Genomic DNA, 18470 nt, shown 5'->3' with positions numbered 1-18470 from the left:
AGAACTGGCTTGAGAGGAATAGGTGGCTCATGGACGCCACCTGCTGGTTAGAGAAAGTGTACTCCACCAAGCTGTAGATCTGATAAAAGAGATAAGTTTGAACCACCCTACATATCCTAAAAGAACCCTATCAAGTTAAGCAAATGCCAAGAGGCCAAAAACAATGGAAAATGTTAAAGCATATGAAAAAAACATATGATATGGATAACCCAAACCCAAACACCCCAATCAAAAGATCAGAGGAGACACAGTACATGGAGCAATTAATCAAAGAACTAAAGACAAAACAATGAGAGCATGGTACAGGATATAAAGGACATAAAGAAGACCCTAGAAGAGCATAAAGAAGAAATTGCAAGAGTAAATTAAAAAATAGATGATCTAATGGAAATAAAAGACACTGTCAACCAAATTAAAAAGATTCTGGATATTCATAGTACAAGACTAGAGGAAGCTAAACTGTGAATCAGTGACCTCCAGGACGACAGAATGGAAAATGAAAGAACAAAAGAAAGAATGGGGAAAAAAATCAAAAAAATTGAAATGGACCTCAGGGATATGATAGATAATACAAAACATGCAATACAAGAGTCCTTGATGTTCCAGAAGAGGAAGAGAAGGGTAAAGGTCTAGGAAGAATATTCAAAGAAATTGTTGGGGAAAACTTCCCAAACCTTCTACACAACATAAATACACAAATCATAAATGTCCAGCAGACTCCAAATAAAATAAATCCAAATAAACCCACTCCGAGACATATTCTGATCAGATTGTCATATACCGCAGAGAAGGAGCAAGTTCTAAAAACAGCAAGAGAGAAGCAATTCACCACTTACAAAGGAAAAAGCATAAGACTAGGTAGTGACTATTCAGTGGCCACCATGGAGGCGAAAAGGCAGTGGCATGACATATTTAAAATTCTGAGTGAGAAAAATTGTCAACCAAGAATTATTAATCCAGCAGAGCTCTCCTTCAAATTTCAGGGAGAGCTTAAATTTTTCACAAACAAATGCTAAGAGAATTTGCTAAAAAGAGACCTGCCCTACTTGAGATTCTAAAGGGAGCCCTACCAACAGAGAAACAAAGAAAGGAGAGAGAGATATGGAGAAAGGTTCAGTACTGAAGAGATTTGGAATGGGTATCTTAAAGGACATTAAGATAGAGAGGGAAAAAATAGATCTGACAAACACAAACCAAAGGATAGAAAGGCTGATTCAAGAAATGCCTTCACAGTAATAACATTGAATGTAAGTAGATTAAACTCCTCAATTAAAAGATATAGATTGGCAGAAGGGATCAAAACATATGAACCATCAATATGTTGCATACAAGACACTCATCTTAGACACAGGGACACAAAGAAATTGAAAGTGAAAGGATGGAAAAAAATATTTCATGCAAGCTACAGCCAAAAGAAAGCAGGAGTAGCAATATTAATCTCAGATAAAATAGACTTTAAAAGCAAGGATGTTATGAGAGACAAAGAAGGCCACTATATAGTAATGAAAGGGGCAATTCAACAAGAAAAAATAACAATCATAAACGTTTCTGCATCCAATCAAGGTGCCACAAAATACATGAGACAAACACTGGCAAAACTAAAGGAAGCAACTGATGTTGCCACAATAATTGTGGGAGATTTCAACACATCACTCTCTCCTATACATAGATCAACCAGACACAACACCAATAGAGAAATTGAAAACCTAAACAATCTGATAAATGAATTGGATTTAACAGACATATATAGAACATAACATTCCAAATCACCAGGATACACATTCTTCTCTAGTGCTCATGGAACTTTCTCCAGAATAGATCATATGCTGGGATATAAAACAAGCCTCAACAAATTAGGAAAAAAAAAACTGAAATTATTCAAAGGACATTCTCTGACCACAATGGAATACAATTAGAAGTTAATAACCATCAGAGACAGAAAATTCACAAATACCTGGAGGTTAAACAACACATTCCTAAACAATCAGGGGGTTAAAGAAGAAATAGCAAGAGAAATTGCTAAATATACAGAGGCGAATGAAAATGAGAACACAACAGATCAAAACCTATGGAATGCAGCAAAAGCGGTACTGAGGGATAAATTTATAGCACTAAATGCATACATCAAAAAGGAAGAATGAGGAGGCAGGGCAAGATGGCGGCACAGAGAGGAGTGGAAGCTAAGTAGTCCCCCTGGAACAACTACAAAAAACCAGAAACAACTAGTAAATAATCCAGAATAACTGCAGGGGGACAAACGAGACCATCCACTCATCATACACCAACCTGAATTGGAAGGAATGCCTGAGAACACAGCATAAAATCTGTAAGTAAAACCTGCGGATCCAAGTCATGAAACACCCTCCCCCATAGCCCGAGCTGCAAAGCCTCGTGGTGCCAGAGAGAAGCTCTCTCCCAGCAAGCGAATATAGCTCAGCTGAGCTCCAACTGGGGTTTTAAGTAGTGAGTGGGAACTGCTCACTACAGGTACGCATCCTCAAAAAACAGACAGAGGCTTTGGGTGACGACTGAACTTGGAGAGCCGGAGGGTCACCTTGGACTGGGTCTGAAGGGGACTAACTGTTTCTTTTTTGGCTCAGTGGAGAAAGCCCCAGTCATTTTCAGTTCCCAGGGCTGTGAAGCGGAGAAGGGTGGAGAAAGCACAAGCAGAGAGGGAGACAATTGAAATGCTAATGACCTCCACCTTAGGGGTCTGTCTTCTCTAGGAGGAAAGGGGTGGGGCCCTTTCCATTCAGAACCAGACCCCAGAGCCTGGGGGAATACAGCCATACCTCCTCACACCAGTCAAGAACTATAGGCTAACAGGCATCACCTGCTGGGCAGAAAAGCACAGTGACCTGAGGCATCACAGGGTGGAGCAATTTTCTAAGACACACCCACAGGGAAACCAGATACTGAATATTTCTTCCCTCTGGGACCTGAGGCTGTTCTGGTCTGGGAAAACCTGATTTGGATAACCAAGGAAACCATGCCTAGACAACAGAAAATTACAACCTACACTAAGATAAACAAAGTTATGGCCCAGTCAAAGGAACAAACGTACACTTCAACTGAGATACAGGAATTTAAACAACTAATGCTAAATCAATTCAAAAAGTTTAGAGAAGATATTGCAAAAGAGATAGAGGCTGTAAAGGAAACACTGGGCATATATACGGCAGAAATCAAAAGTTCAAAAAACAACTAGTAGAATCTATGGAAATGAAGGGCACAACACAGGAGATGAAAGACACAATGGAAACATACAACAGCAGATCTCAAGAGGCAGAGGAAAACACTCAGGAACTGGAGAACAAAACACCTGAAAGCCTACACGCAAAGGAGCAGATGGAGAAAAGAATGAAAAAATATAAGCACTGTCTCCGGGAACTCAAGGATGAAACAAAGTACAATAATGTACGTATCATTGGTGTCCCAGAAGGAGAAGACAAGGGAAAGGGGGCAGAAGCAATAATAGAGGAAATAATTAATGAAAATTTCCCATTTCTTATGAAAGACATAAAATTACAGATCCAAGAAGTGCAGCGTACTCCAAACAGAAGAGATATGAATAGGCCTACACCAAGACACTTAATAATCATATTATCAAATGTCAAAGACAAAGAGAGAATCCTGAAAGCAGCAAGAGAGAAGCGATCCATTACATAAAAAGGAAGCTTAATAAGAATATGTGTGGATCTCTCAGCAGAAACCGTGGAGGCAAGAAGGAAGTGGTGTGATATATTTAAGATACTTAAAGAGAAAAACCGCCAACCAAGAATCCTATATCCAGCAAAGCTGTCCTTCAAATATGAGGGAGAACTCAAAATATTTTCTGACAGACAATGAGGGACTTTGTGAACAAGATACCTGCCCTACAGGAAATACTAAAGGAAGCACTACAGGGTGATAGAAGACGGGAATGCGTGGTTTGGAACACAATTTTGGGAGATGGTAACACAACAATGTAAGTACGCTTGACAAAGGTAACTATGAACACAGTTGAGAGAGGAAGGTGGGGAGCATGTGAGACACCACAAGAAAGGAGGAAAGATAAAGACTGGGACTGTGTAACTTGGTGGAATCTAGAGTATTCAACAATTGTGCTAAAATGTACAAATATGTTCTTTTACGAGGGAGAACAAGCAAATGTCAACCTTGCAAGGTGTTAAAAATGGGGAGGCATTGGGGGAGGGATGCAATCAGCATAAACTAGAGACTGTAACTAATAGAATCATTGTATCATGCTTCCTTTAATGTAACAAAGGTGATATACCAAGGTGAATGCAGATAAGAGGGGGGGATAGGGGAGGCATGTTAGATACTTGACATTGGTGGTATTGTCTGATTCTTTATTCTACTTTGATTTAAGGTTATTTTTCCTTTTGCTGCTTCCTAGCTGTCATTTTTTTTTCCCTCTTTCATTTGCCTCTCTGCCTTCTTTGACTCTCCCTCCTGCCTTGTGGAAGAAATGTAGATGCCTTTATATAGATAGCGGTGAAGGTGGTGAACACATAATTGTATGACCATGCACAGAACCATTGATTATTTACTTGGGATGGAATGTATGGTGAGTGAACAAAACCATATTAAAAAAAATGGTTCAATGACAAAACCTCGAGGGCAATATACTGAGTGAAATAAGCCAGACACAAAGGGAAAATTATTGCAGGGTCTCACTGATAGGAACTAATTATAATATGTAAACTCATAGACATGAAATATAAGGTACCAAGATATAAGACAAGGCTTAAGAATGGGGAGTGGTTGCTTAGTATGAGCAGAATGTTCAATTAGGATGAACTTAAATGTTTGGAAATTAACAGGGGTATTGGTAGCAAGATGTGAGAATAACTAATAGTGCTGAATGGTGTGTTAATGAGGTGGAAAGAGGAAGCTCAGAGTCATATATGTCACCAGAAGGAAAGTTGGAGGTCAAAAGATGGGAATGTATGAAACTGAATCCTATGGTGGGCAATGTCCATGATCAACTATACAAATATTAGAAATCGCTTCCATGAACCAGAACAAATGTATGACAATACAATTAGAAGTTAATAATAGAGGGGCATATAGGGAAGAACTATATACCTATTACAAACTATATATTACAGTTAGTAGTATTTCAACATTTTTTCATAAACAGTAACAAATGTACTATATCAATACTACGAGTCAACAATTGAGGGGGGTTGGTTAGGGATAGGGGAGGATTAGAGTCTCCTTTTCTTTTTTCCTTTTTTCATCTTTCACTTTATTTCTTGTCTGGAGTAATGAAAAGTTTCTAAAAATTGAACAAAAATTAAGTGTGATGGATGCACAGCTGTATGAGGGTACCAAGGGGCAAGTGATTGTACACTTTGGATCTTTGGATAATTGTATGTTATCTGAACAATCTCAATAAAAATGAAAAAATAAAAAGGAAGAAAGTGCTAAAATCAAAGAACTAATGGAGCAACTAAAGAAGCTAGAATATGAACAGCAAATCAATCCTAAACCAAGTAGAAGAAAGGAAATAACAAGGATTAAAGCAGAAATAAATGACATAGAGAACAAAATACAATAGAGAGAATAAATAACACCAAGAGTTTGTTCTTTGAGAAGATCAACAAGATTGACAAGCCCCTAGCTAGACTGACAAAATCAAAAAGAGAGAAGACCCATATAAACAATAATGAATGAGAAAGGTGACATTACTGTGGATCCCAAAGAAATTTAAAAGATTATAAGAGGACACTATAAACAACTGTATGGCAACAAACTGGATAATGTAGAGGAAATGGACAATTTCCTGAAAACATATGAACAACCTAGACTGACCAGAGAAGAAATAGAAGACCTCAACCAACCAATCACAAGCAAAGAGATCCAATCAGTCATCAAAAAACTTCCCACATATAAATGCCCAGGGCAAGATGGCTTCACAGGTGAATTCTACCAAACTTTCCAAAGAGAACTAACACCAATCTTACTTAAACTAGTTCAAAACTCCGAAGAAAATGGAATACTATGAAGCTAACATCAATCTAATACCAAAAACAGGCAAAGATACTACAAAAAAGGAAAACTAAAGGTCAATCTCCCTAATGAATACAGATGCAAAAATCCTCAACAAAATACTTGCAAATCGAATCCAAAGACACATTAAAAAAATCATACACCATGACCAAGTGGGGTTCATTCCAGGCATACAAGGATGGTTCAACAAAAGAAAATCAATCAATGTACTACAACACATTAACAAATCAAAAGAGAAAAATCAAATGATTGTCTCAATAGATGCTGAAAAAGCATTCGACAAAATCCAACATCCCTTTTTGATAAAAACACTTCAGAATGTAGGAATTGAAGGAAACTTCCTCAATATGATAAACAGCATATATGAAAAACCCACAGCTTGCATAGTACTCAATGGTGAGAGGCTGAATGCCTTCTCTCTAAGATCAGGAATGAGACAAGGATGCCCACTGTCACCACTGTTATTCAACATTGTGCTAGAAGTGCTAGCCAGGGCAATCCGGCAAGACAAAGAAATAAAAGGCAACCAAATTGGAAAGGAAGAAGTAAAACTGTCATTATTTGTAGATGATATGATCTTATATCTGGAAAAATCCTGAGAAATCGACAATACAGCTACTAGAGCTAATAAACAAATTTAGCAAACTAGCAGGATACAAGATTAATGCACATAAGTCAGTAAAGTTTCTATATGCTAGAAATGAACAAAGCGAAGAGACACTCAAGAAAAAGATACCATTTTCAATAGCAACTGAAAAAACCAAGTACCTGGGAATAAACTTAACCAAAGATGTAAAAGACTTATACAAAGAAAACTACAAAACTCTACTAAAAGAAACAGAAACGGACCTTAAAAGATGGAAAAATATTCCATGTTCATGGATAGGAAGGCTAAATGTCATTAAGATGTCAATTCTACCCAAACTCATCTACAGATTCAATGCAATCCCAATCAAAATTCCAAAACCCACTTTGCACACTTGGAAAAGCTAGTTATCAAAATTAGTTGGAAATGAAAGTTGCCTTGAATTGCTAAAAACACTCTAAAAAAGAAAAACGAAGTGGGAGGACTTACACTCCCTGACTTTGAAGCTTATTATAAAGCCACAGTAGTCAAAACAGCATGGTACTGACACAAGGAAAGATATATTGATCTATGGAATCGAATTGAGAATTCAGAGACAAACCCCCAGATCTACAGCTGACTGATCTCTGATAAGGCCCCCAAAGCCAGTGAACTGGGACATAACAGTCTTTTCAACAAATGGGGCTGGGAGAGTTGGATATCCATATCCAAAAGAATGAAAGAGGACCCCTACCTCACACCCTACACAAAAATTAACTCAAAGTGGATCAAAGATCTCAATATGAAAGACAGTACCATAAAACTCCTAGAAGATAATTTAAGGAAACATCTTCAAGAACTTGTATTAAGGCAGCATTTCCTAGACCTTACACTGAAAGCACAAGCAACAAAAGAAAAAATAGATAAATGGGAACTCTTCAAGCTTAGATGTTTCTGTACCTCAAAAGAATTTGTCAAAAGGTGAAGAGGCAGCCAACTCAATGGGAACAAATTGTTGGAAAACATGTATCTGACAAAAGACTGATATCTTGCATATATAAAGAAATCCTGCACCTCAATGACAATAGTACAGACAGCCCAATTATAAAATGGGCAAAAGATATGAAAAGACAGTTCTCTGAAGAGGAAATACAAATGGCCAAGAAACACATGAAAAAATGTTCAGCTTCACTAGCTATTAAATAGATGCAAATTAAGACCACAAGAAGATACCATCTCACACCAATTAGAATGGCTGCCATTAAACAAACAGGAAACTACAAATGCTGGAGAGGATGTGGAGAAATTGGAACTTTTATCCATTGTTGGTGGGACTGTATAATGGTTCAGCCACTCTGGAAGTCAGTCTGGCAGTTCCTTAGAAAACTAGATATAGAGTTACCCTTCAATCCAGCAATTGCACTTCTCAGCATATACCCGGAAGATCTGAAAGCAGTGACATGAACAGATATCTGCATGCCAATATTCATAGCAGCATTATTCACAATTGTCAAGAGATGGAAACAACCCAAATGTCCCTCAACAGATGAGTGGATAAATAAAATGTGATACATAACACACAATGGAATACTACTTGGCAGTAAGAACGAACAATGTCGTGAAACATATGACAACATGGATGAACCTTGAAGACATAATGCTGAGTGAAATAAGCCAGGCACAAAAAGAGAAATATTACATGCTACCACTAATGTGAACATTGAAAAATGTAAAATAAATGGTTTATAATGTAGAATGTAGGGGAACTAGCAATAGAGAGCAATTAATGAAGGGGGAATGATAACCCAGTAAGAAGAGATTAGCTATCATGGGTAAATTTAACATTCTGAGAATGCCCAGGAATGGCTATGGTTTGTTAATTTCTGGTGGGTATGGTAGGAACAAGTTCACAGAAATGCGGCTACATTAGGTTATTTTCTTGGGGTAGAGTAGGAATGTGTTGGTAGTAAAGTAGTTATTTTAGGTTAGTTGTCTTTTCAATACTCCCTTGTTATGGTTTGTTTGGAATTTTTTTATTGTATTTAAAAAAAATTTTTTTATATAGTTAATAGTTAATTTTTTAAGAAAAGAGTTAATTAAAAAAAAAACGAAAAAAATTTGCAGAGCCCCCCTGAGGAGCTGGTGGAGAATGCAGGGGTGTAGGGCTTCCCCACCTCGACAGCTGCTGATGTGCTCACAGGTGGTTTGATAGGCTGAGCCCTCTACCACGGGACTTGCCCTTGGGAAGACTGTTGCTGCAAAGGAGAAGCTAGGCCTGCCTGTAATTGTGCCTAAGAGTCTCCTCCTGAATGCCTCTTTGTTGCTCAGATGTGGCCCTCTCTCTCTAGCTAAGCCAACTTGGCAGGTGAAATCACTGCCCTCCCCCCTACGTGGGATCTGACACCCAGGGTTGTAAATCTCCCTGGCAACGTGGACTATGACTCCTGGGGAGGAATCTAGACCCGGCATCCTGTGATGGAGAACATCTTCTTGTCCAAAAGGAGGATGTGAAAGGAAATGAAATAAGCTTCAGTGGTAGAGAGATTCCAAAAGGAGCCGAGAGGTCACTCTGGTGGGCACTCTCATGCACAATATAGATAACCCTTTTTAGATTCTAATGAATTGGGATAGCTAGCAGTAAATACCTGAAACTATCAAACTACAACCCAGAACCCTTGAATCTTGAAGATGATTGTATAAAAACATAGCTTATGAGGGGTGACAATGTGATTGGGAAAGCCATATGGTCCACACTCCCCTTTATCCAGTGTATGGATGGATGAGTAGAAAAATGTGGGGAGGGAAGGCACCCAGTGTTCTTTTTTACTTTAATTTTTTCTTTTTCACTTTAATTTTTATTCTTATTATTTTTGTGTATGTGATAATGAAAATGTTCAAAAATTTAAAAAAAAATGAATCAAAGATCTAAATATATGAAGCAGTACCATAAAGCTCCTAGAAGAAAACATAGGGAAACATCTTCAAGATTTAATGATAGGTGGGTACTTTCTTAGACTTCATACCCAAAGCATAAGCAACAAAAGAAAAAACAGATATATGGGAACTCCTCAAAATTGAATATTTCAGTGCTTCAAAGGACTTTGTCAAAAGGGTGAAAAGGCAACCAACTCAATGGGAGAAAATATTTGGAAACCACATATCTAATAAGTGTTTGATATGTAGTATATCTAAAGAAATACTACAACTCAACAATAAAATGACAGACAATTTAAAAATGAGCAAAGGACATGAATAGAGACTTCTCCAAACTGGAAATACAGATAGCTAAGAGGCACATGAAGAGATGCTCATCTTCACTAGCTATTAGGGAAATGCAAATCAAAACCACAATGAGATACCATCTCACACCTGCTAGAATGGCCACTATTTAACAAACAGGCAACTACAAGTGTTTGGAGAGGATTTGAAGAAATTGGAACACTTATTTACCACTGGCGGGAATGGAAAATGGTACAGCTGTTGTGGAGAATGGTTTGGTGGTTCCTCAGGAAACAAAGTATGGAGTTACCTTATGACCCAGCAATCCCACTACTTGGGATACACCCAGAAGATCTGAAAGCAGGCACGCACACCAATGTTCGTAGCAGCATTATTCACAATTGCCAAAAGATGGAAACAATCTAAATGTCCACCAACAGATGAGTGGATAAACACAATGTGGTATATACATAATACTGTGCTGGTCTGAATCTAGTAGGGACTCCAGAAAAGCCATGTTCTTTTAATCCAATCTTGTAGGGGCAGACCTATTGTGGGTGGGACCTTTCAATTAGGTTGTTTCCCTGGAGATGTGACCCACCCAGTTGTGGGTGGAACCTTTTGATTAGATTGTTTCCATGAAGATGTGTCTCTGCCCATTCAAGGTGGGTCTTAATTGTTTACTGGCATCCTCTATGAGAGGATAAAAGGCTGAGACATTTTAAAAAGATTTCAGAGATGCTTAAAGAGAAAACGCCCAGAGCAGACACAAACCCAGACATTTGGAAATGCTAAGCTAAGAAATGAAGCCAAGAGTTTGTCCCAGAGAAGCTAAGTGAGAACCCACAGACACTTAAGGAGAAAGCCATTGGAATCAGAAGCTGAAAGCAACACAACCTGGGAGCAAAGGACCAGCAGACGCCAGCCATGTGCCTTCTCAGCTGACAGAGGTGTTCTGGACACCATCAGCCTTTTCCTAAGAGACAGTATCTACCTCTTGATTCCTTAATTTGGACATTTTCATGGCCTTAGAACTGTAAATTTGTGAACTAATAAACCCCCATTGTAAAAGCCAATCCATTTCTGGTATATTGCATTTCTGGCAGCTTTAGCAAACCAGAACACATGTGATGGAATATTATTCAGCAGTAAGAAGGAATGAAATCCTGAAGCATGTGAGAACATGGATGAACTTTGAGGACATTATGTTGGGTGAAGTAAGTCAGACACAAAAGGACAAATATTGTATGATCTCACTTATGTGAACTAATTATAATATGTAAACTCATAGACGTAAAATATAGAATACAGGTTACCAAGATACAGAATGAGGCTAAAGAATGGGGAGCAGTTGCTTAATATGTGCAAAATGTTTAACTAGGGTGAACTTAAATGTTTCGAATTGGGCAGAGGTGATGGAAGCATATTATCATGAGAAGAATAATTAACAGTGCTGAATGGTGTGCAAGTATGATGAAAAGGGGAAGTTTAGCCATGTATGTCACCAGAAGGAAAGTTGGAGGTTAAAACATGGGAATGTATAACATAATGAATTTTGTGGTGAACAATGTCCATGATTAACTGTACAAATATAAAAAAGTTCTTTCATGAACTAGAATAACACTAACACAAGAAGCTAATAATAGAGGAGTAATGGGAAAAAATGTACCTATTGCAAACTATGCAGTATAGTTAACAGTAATATTTTAGTACTTTTTCATCAATAGTTAAGAAATGTACTACACCAACACTATGAATCAATAATATGGGGGATAGGGGTATGGGAGGATTAGGGTTTTTATTTTTATTTCTTTTCTGGAGTAATGAAAATATTCTAAATTTGATCATGGTGATGTATGCACAACCATGTGATGATACTGTGAACCAGCAATTGAATACTGCAGATGGTTTTTCTGTTGTGAATATATCTCAATAAAATTGCATTTAAAAAAAAAAAGCTGAGAAAAGAAAAATTAAAAAGGCAATCTCTATTTTCTCCATAAAGCATTAATGGAAACTCCTTAATGTAGATTTGGTAAAACAGATATTTTTCCAGAAGGGCATGCTATAATAGTTAAGAATCCCTTACCTAATAAGGGCTCAAAGCAAAAGAGCAGCTACAGACCAACAACTATGAATCTTTGTAATTTAAAACAGAAAACTATGTTTTATATCCCATTAAACAGTCATAAAAGTTACTACACACAGTCATAGAAGAAACTATGTATGGTAAAATGCACCACATAAATATATTACACTGTCAAACTAAAACTGTGATGCTAATACTTAAAAAATTTAATTAGGAATTTTACTTGCCTTTTCAGAATATAGAACAGCTTTCCCCATCCTAAAATGGAAAGGGTTTTTTTTTTTTTTTTTTTTCTTTTTTTTTGTGCCATGCTTACTATTAAAAACACTACTGCAATTCCACCACCCAGGTAGAAATAATGCTACCATCTTACTATTAATGTGTCCAGATTATCTTCAATGCACTCATTCCATACATACATGTATATAAATGTATACATTTAAAGAAAAAAAAAACAAAATAATCCTGTATACAGCTCTTTTTCACTTATTATATTAAAGACATCTTTCCATGTTAAAAACAACTTTTAATGTTTGCATTATTACACTGTATCCCTGTTTGATTTACATATACATTTTTCCTAATTTTATACTATGATAATGCCACAATAAATCTTTTTTTTAATTTAAAAAAATCAAATGAAGAAGTGTCTTGAAGGCAAATGTTAAAATCAGCAAAAACAATATGTATATGATGTTTAAAGAAGAAAGAAGACCTTTAAAGAATATCAGCCTCTGAAGCAACCAAAGCCAATTAAACCGTTTACAAAAGCTATGAAAGTCATGGAAAATACTTTGCTTCACTCTCAAGTTAAAATTGCATAAGAAGAAGCTGCGCTTAATGGGATTGCGTAAAAGAATGTTCTTGTTCATGGGAATTGTATATGTGAATTATAGTGTTTGTTCAAAGATGTGTGCAGCTTGCTCTCATATGTTTAGAAGACAGAGCAATAGATGATGGATGATAGATAGGGAGGGAGGGAGGGAGGGAGGGAGGAAAGGAAAGAAATAGCGATGTGACAGCATGTTAAAGTTGGTGGATGGGGTATCGGGGGAGGGGGTCAGGGTATGCTGGAGTTCTGTGTATGGGGTTTGTATTGTTTTTGCAATTGTTTATATAACTTTGAATTTATTCAAAATAAAATTAAAAAAAAAAAATTACATAAGAAGATATGTGAGGCACATATGCCCAAAGAGAGTTTCCTTCAGTAAAAACACACAGAGAGGCGGGGCAACATGGCAGACTGGTGAGCTGTATGTTTTAGTTACTCCTCCAGGAAAGTAGGTAAAAAGCCAGGAACTGCGTGGACTGGACACCACAGAGCAATCTGTCTTTGGGCATACTTCATACAACACTCATGAAAACGTGGAACTGCTGAGATCAGCGAAATCTGTAAGTTTTTGCGGCCAGGGGACCCGCGCCCCTCCCTGCCAGGCTCAGTCCCGGGGGAGGAGGGGCTGTCAGCTCCGGGAAGGAGAAGGGAGAATTGCAGTGGCTGCTCTTATCGGAAACTCATTCTACTGATTCAAACTCCAACCATAGATAGACTGAGACCAGACACCAGAGACTCTGAGAGCAGCCAGCCCAGCAGAGAGGAGACAGGCATAGAAAAAAAACAACACCAGAACTCCAAAATAAAAGCAGAGGATTTTTGGAGTTCTGGTGAACACAGAAAGGGGAAGGGCGGAGATCAGGCCTTGAGGCGCATATGCAAATCCCGAAGCAAAGCTGATCTCTCTGCCCTGTGCACCTTTCCTTAATGGCCCTGGTTGCTTTGTCTATTAGCATTTCAATAACCCATTAGATCTCTCAGGAGGGCCGTTTTTTTTTTTTGTTTTTTTTTTTTTTAAATCCTTTTTGCTTTTTCTAAAACAATTACTCTAAGAAGCTCAATACAGAAAGCTTCAAAGAATTGAAATTTGGGCACCTCAAGTCAAGAGCAGAACTAAGAGAGCTCTGAGACAAAAGGCAATAATCCAGTGGCTGGGAAAATTCACTAAACAACACAACTTCCCAAGAAAAGGGGGGTGTCCGCTCACAGCCACCATCCTGGTGGACAGGAAACACTCCTGCCCATCGCCAGCCCCATAGCCCAGAGCTGCCCCAGACAACCCAGTGTGACGGAAGTGCTTCAAATAACAGGCACACACCACAAAACTGGGCGTGGACATTAGCCTTCCCTGCAACCTCAGCTGAATGTCCCAGAGCTGGGAAGGGGGAGCAGTGTGAATTAACAGAGCCCCATTCAGCCATCATTTGAGCAGACTGGGAGCCTCCCAACACAGCCCAGCAGCCCAGAACTGCCCTGAGGGGACGGCACTCACCTGTGACATAGCACAGTCATCCCTCAACAGAGGACCCGGGGTGCACAGCCTGGAATAGGGGCCCACTTGCAAGTCTCAGGAGCCATACGCCAATACCAAAGACTTGTGGGTCAGTGGCAGAGACAAACTGTGGCAGGACTGAACTGAAGGATTAGACTATTGCAGCAGCTTTAAAACTCTAGGATCATCAGGGAGATTTGATTGTTAGGGCCACCCTCCCTCCCCGACTGCCCAGAAACACGCCCCACATACAGGGCAGGCAACACCAACTACACACGCAAGCTTGGTACACCAATTGGACCCCACAAGACTCACTCCCCCACTCACCAAAAAGGCTAAGCAGGGGAGATCTGGCTTGTGGAGAACAGGTGGCTCGTGGACGCCACCTGCTGGTTAGTTAGAGAAAGTGTACTCCACAAAGCTGTAGATCTGATAAATTAGAGATAAGGACTTCAACTGGTCTACAAACCCTAAAAGAACCCTATCAAGTTCAGCAAATGCCACGAGGCCAAAAACAACAGAAAATTATAAAGCATATGAAAAAACCAGACGATATGGATAACCCAAGCCCAAGCACCCAAATCAAAAGACCAGAAGAGACACAGCACCTAGAGCAGCTACTCAAAGAACTAAAGATGAACAATGAGACCATAGTACGGGATACGAAGGAAATCAAGAAGACCCTAGAAGAGCATAAAGAAGACATTGCAAGACTAAATAAAAAAATGGATGATCTTATGGAAATTAAAGAAATTGTTGACCAAATTAAAAAGATTCTGGACACTCATAGTACAAGACTAGAGGAAGTTGAACAACGAATCAGTGACCTGGAAGATGACAGAATGGAAAATGAAAGCATAAAAGAAAGAATGGGGAAAAAAAATTGAAAAACTCGAAATGGACCTCAGGGATATGATAGATAATATGAAACGTCCGAATATAAGACTCATTGGTGTCCCAGAAGGGGAAGAAAAGGGTAAAGGTCTAGGAAGAGTATTCAAAGAAATTGTTGGGGAAAACTTCCCAAATCTTCTAAACAACATAAATACACAAATCATAAATGCTCAGCGAACTCCAAATAGAATAAATCCAAAAAAACCCACTCTGAGACATATACTGATCACACTGTCAAACATAGAAGAGAAGGAGCAAGTTCTGAAAGCAGCAAGAGAAAAGCAATTCACCACATACAAAGGAAACAGCATAAGACTAAGTAGTGACTACTCAGCAGCCACCATGGAGGCAAGAAGGCAGTGGCACGATATATTTAAAATTCTGAGTGAGAGGAATTTCCAGCCAAGAATACTTTATCCAGCAAAGCTCTCCTTCAAATTTGAGGGAGAGCTTAAATTTTTCACAGACAAAGAAATGCTGAGAGAATTTGCTAACAAGAGACCTGCCCTACTGGAGGTACTAAAGGGAGCCCTACAGACAGAGAAACAAAGACAGGACAGAGAGACTTGGAGAAAGGTTCAGTACTAAAGAGATTCGGTATGGGTACAATAAAGGATATTAATAGAGAGAGGGAAAAATATGGCAAACATAATCCAAAGGATAAGATGGCCGATTCAAGAAATGCCTTCACGGTTTTAACGTTGAATGTAAATGGATTAAACTCCCCAATTAAAAGATATAGATTCGCAGAATGGATCAAAAAAAAATGAACCATCAATATGTTGCATACAAGAGACTCATCTTAGACACAGGGACACAAAGAAACTGAAAGTGAAAGGATGGAAAAAAATATTTCATGCAAGCTACAGCCAAAAGAAAGCAGGTGTAGCAATATTAATCTCAGATAAAATAGACTTCAAATGCAGGGATGTTTTGAGAGACAAAGAAGGCCACTACATACTAATAAAAGGGGCAATTCAGCAAGAAGAAATAACAATCGTAAATGTCTATGCACCCAATCAAGGTGCCACAAAATACATGAGAGAAACATTGGCAAAACTAAAGGAAGCAATTGATGTTTCCACAATAATTGTGGGAGACTTCAACACATCACTCTCTCCTATAGATAGATCAACCAGACAGAAGACCAATAAGGAAATTGAAAACCTAAACAATCTGATAAATGAATTAGATTTAACAGACATATACAGGACATTACATCCCAAATCACCAGGATACACATACTTTTCTAGTGCTCACGGAACTTTCTCCAGAATAGATCATATGCTGGGACATAAAACAAGCCTCAATAAATTTAAAAAGATTGAAATTATTCAAAGCACATTCTCTGACCACAATGGAATACAATTAGAAGTCAATAACCATCAGAGACTTAGAAAATTCACAAATACCTGGAGGTTAAACAACACACTCCTAAACATCAGTGGGTTAAAGAAGAAATAGCAAGAGAAATTGCTAAATATATAGAGACGAATGAAAATGAGAACACAACATACCAAAACCTATGGGATGCAGCAAAAGCAGTGCTAAGGGGGAAATTTATAGCACTAAACGCATATATTAAAAAGGAAGAAAGAGCCAAAATCAAAGAACTAATGGATCAACTGAAGAAGCTAGAAAATGAACAGCAAACCAATCCTAAACCAAGTACAAGAAAAGAAATAACAAGGATTAAAGCAGAAATAAATGACATAGAGAACAAAAAAACAATAGAAAGGATAAATATCACCAAAAGTTGGTTCTTTGAGAAGATCAACAAGATTGACAAGCCCCTAGCTAGACTGACAAAATCAAAAAGAGAGAAGACCCATATAAACAAAATAATGAATGAAAAAGGTGACATAACTGCAGACCCTGAAGAAATTAAAAAAATTATAAGAGGATATTATGAACAACTGTATGGCAACAAACTGGATAATGTAGAAGAAATGGACAATTTCCTGGAAACATATGAACAACCTAGACTGACCAGAGAAGAAATAGAAGACCTCAACCAACCCATCACAAGCAAAGAGATCCAATCAGTCATCAAAAATCTTCCCACAAATAAATGCCCAGGGCCAGATGGCTTCACAGGGGAATTCTACCAAACTTTCCAGAAAGAACTGACACCAATCTTACTCAAACTCTTTCAAAACATTGAAAAAAAATGGAACACTACCTAACTCATTTTATGAAGCTAACATCAATCTAATACCAAAACCAGGCAAAGATGCTACAAAAAAGGAAAAACTACCGGCCAATCTCCCTAATGAATATACATGCAAAAATCCTCAACAAAATACTTGCAAATCGAATCCAAAGACACATTAAAAAAATCATACACCATGACCAAGTGGGGTTCATTCCAGGCATGCAAGGATGGTTCAACATAAGAAAAACAATCAATGTATTACAACACATTAAAAACTCGAAAGGGAAAAATCAATTGATCATCTCAATAGATGCTGAAAAAGCATTTGACAAAATCCAACATCCCTTTTTGATAAAAACACTTCAAAGGTAGGAATTGAAGGAAACTTCCTCAACATGATAAAGAGCATATATGAAAAACCCACAGCCAGCATAGTACTCAATGGTGAGAGACTGAAAGCCTTCCCTCTAAGATCAGGAACAAGACAAGGATGCCCGCTGTCACCACTGTTATTCAACATTGTGCTGGAAGTGCTAGCCAGGGCAATCCGGCAAGACAAAGAAATAAAAGGCATCCAAATTGGAAAAGAAGAAGTAAAACTGTCATTGTTTGCAGATGATATGATCTTATATCTAGAAAACCCTGAGAAATCAACGATACACCTACTAGAGCTAATAAACAAATTTAGCAAAGTAGCGGGATACAAGATTAATGCACATAAGTCAGTAATGTTTCTATATGCTAGAAATGAACAAACTGAAGAGACACTCAAGAAAAAGATACCATTTTCAATAGCAACTAAAAAAATCAAGTACCTAGGAATAAACTTAACCAAAGATGTAAAAGACCTATACAAAGAAAACTACATAACTCTACTAAAAGAAATAGAAGGGGACCTTAAAAGATGGAAAAATATTCCATGTTCATGGATAGGAAGGCTAAATGTCATTAAGATGTCAATTCTACCCAAACTCATCTACAGATTCAATGCAATCCCAATCAAAATTCCAACAACCTACTTTGCAGACTTGGAAAAGCTAGTTATCAAATTTATTTGGAAAGGGAAGATGCCTCGAATTGCTAAAGACACTCTAAAAAAGAAAAACGAAGTGGGAGGACTTACACTCCCTGACTTTGAAGCTTATTATAAAGCCACAGTTGCCAAAACAGCATGGTACTGGCACAAAGATAGACATATAGATCAAT

The sequence above is a fragment of the Choloepus didactylus genome, chromosome 22 (genome assembly GCF_015220235.1).
Source record: "Choloepus didactylus isolate mChoDid1 chromosome 22, mChoDid1.pri, whole genome shotgun sequence".
NCBI classification, from domain to species: domain Eukaryota; kingdom Metazoa; phylum Chordata; class Mammalia; order Pilosa; family Megalonychidae; genus Choloepus; species Choloepus didactylus.
Note: the sequence above shows the minus strand (reverse complement) of the source record.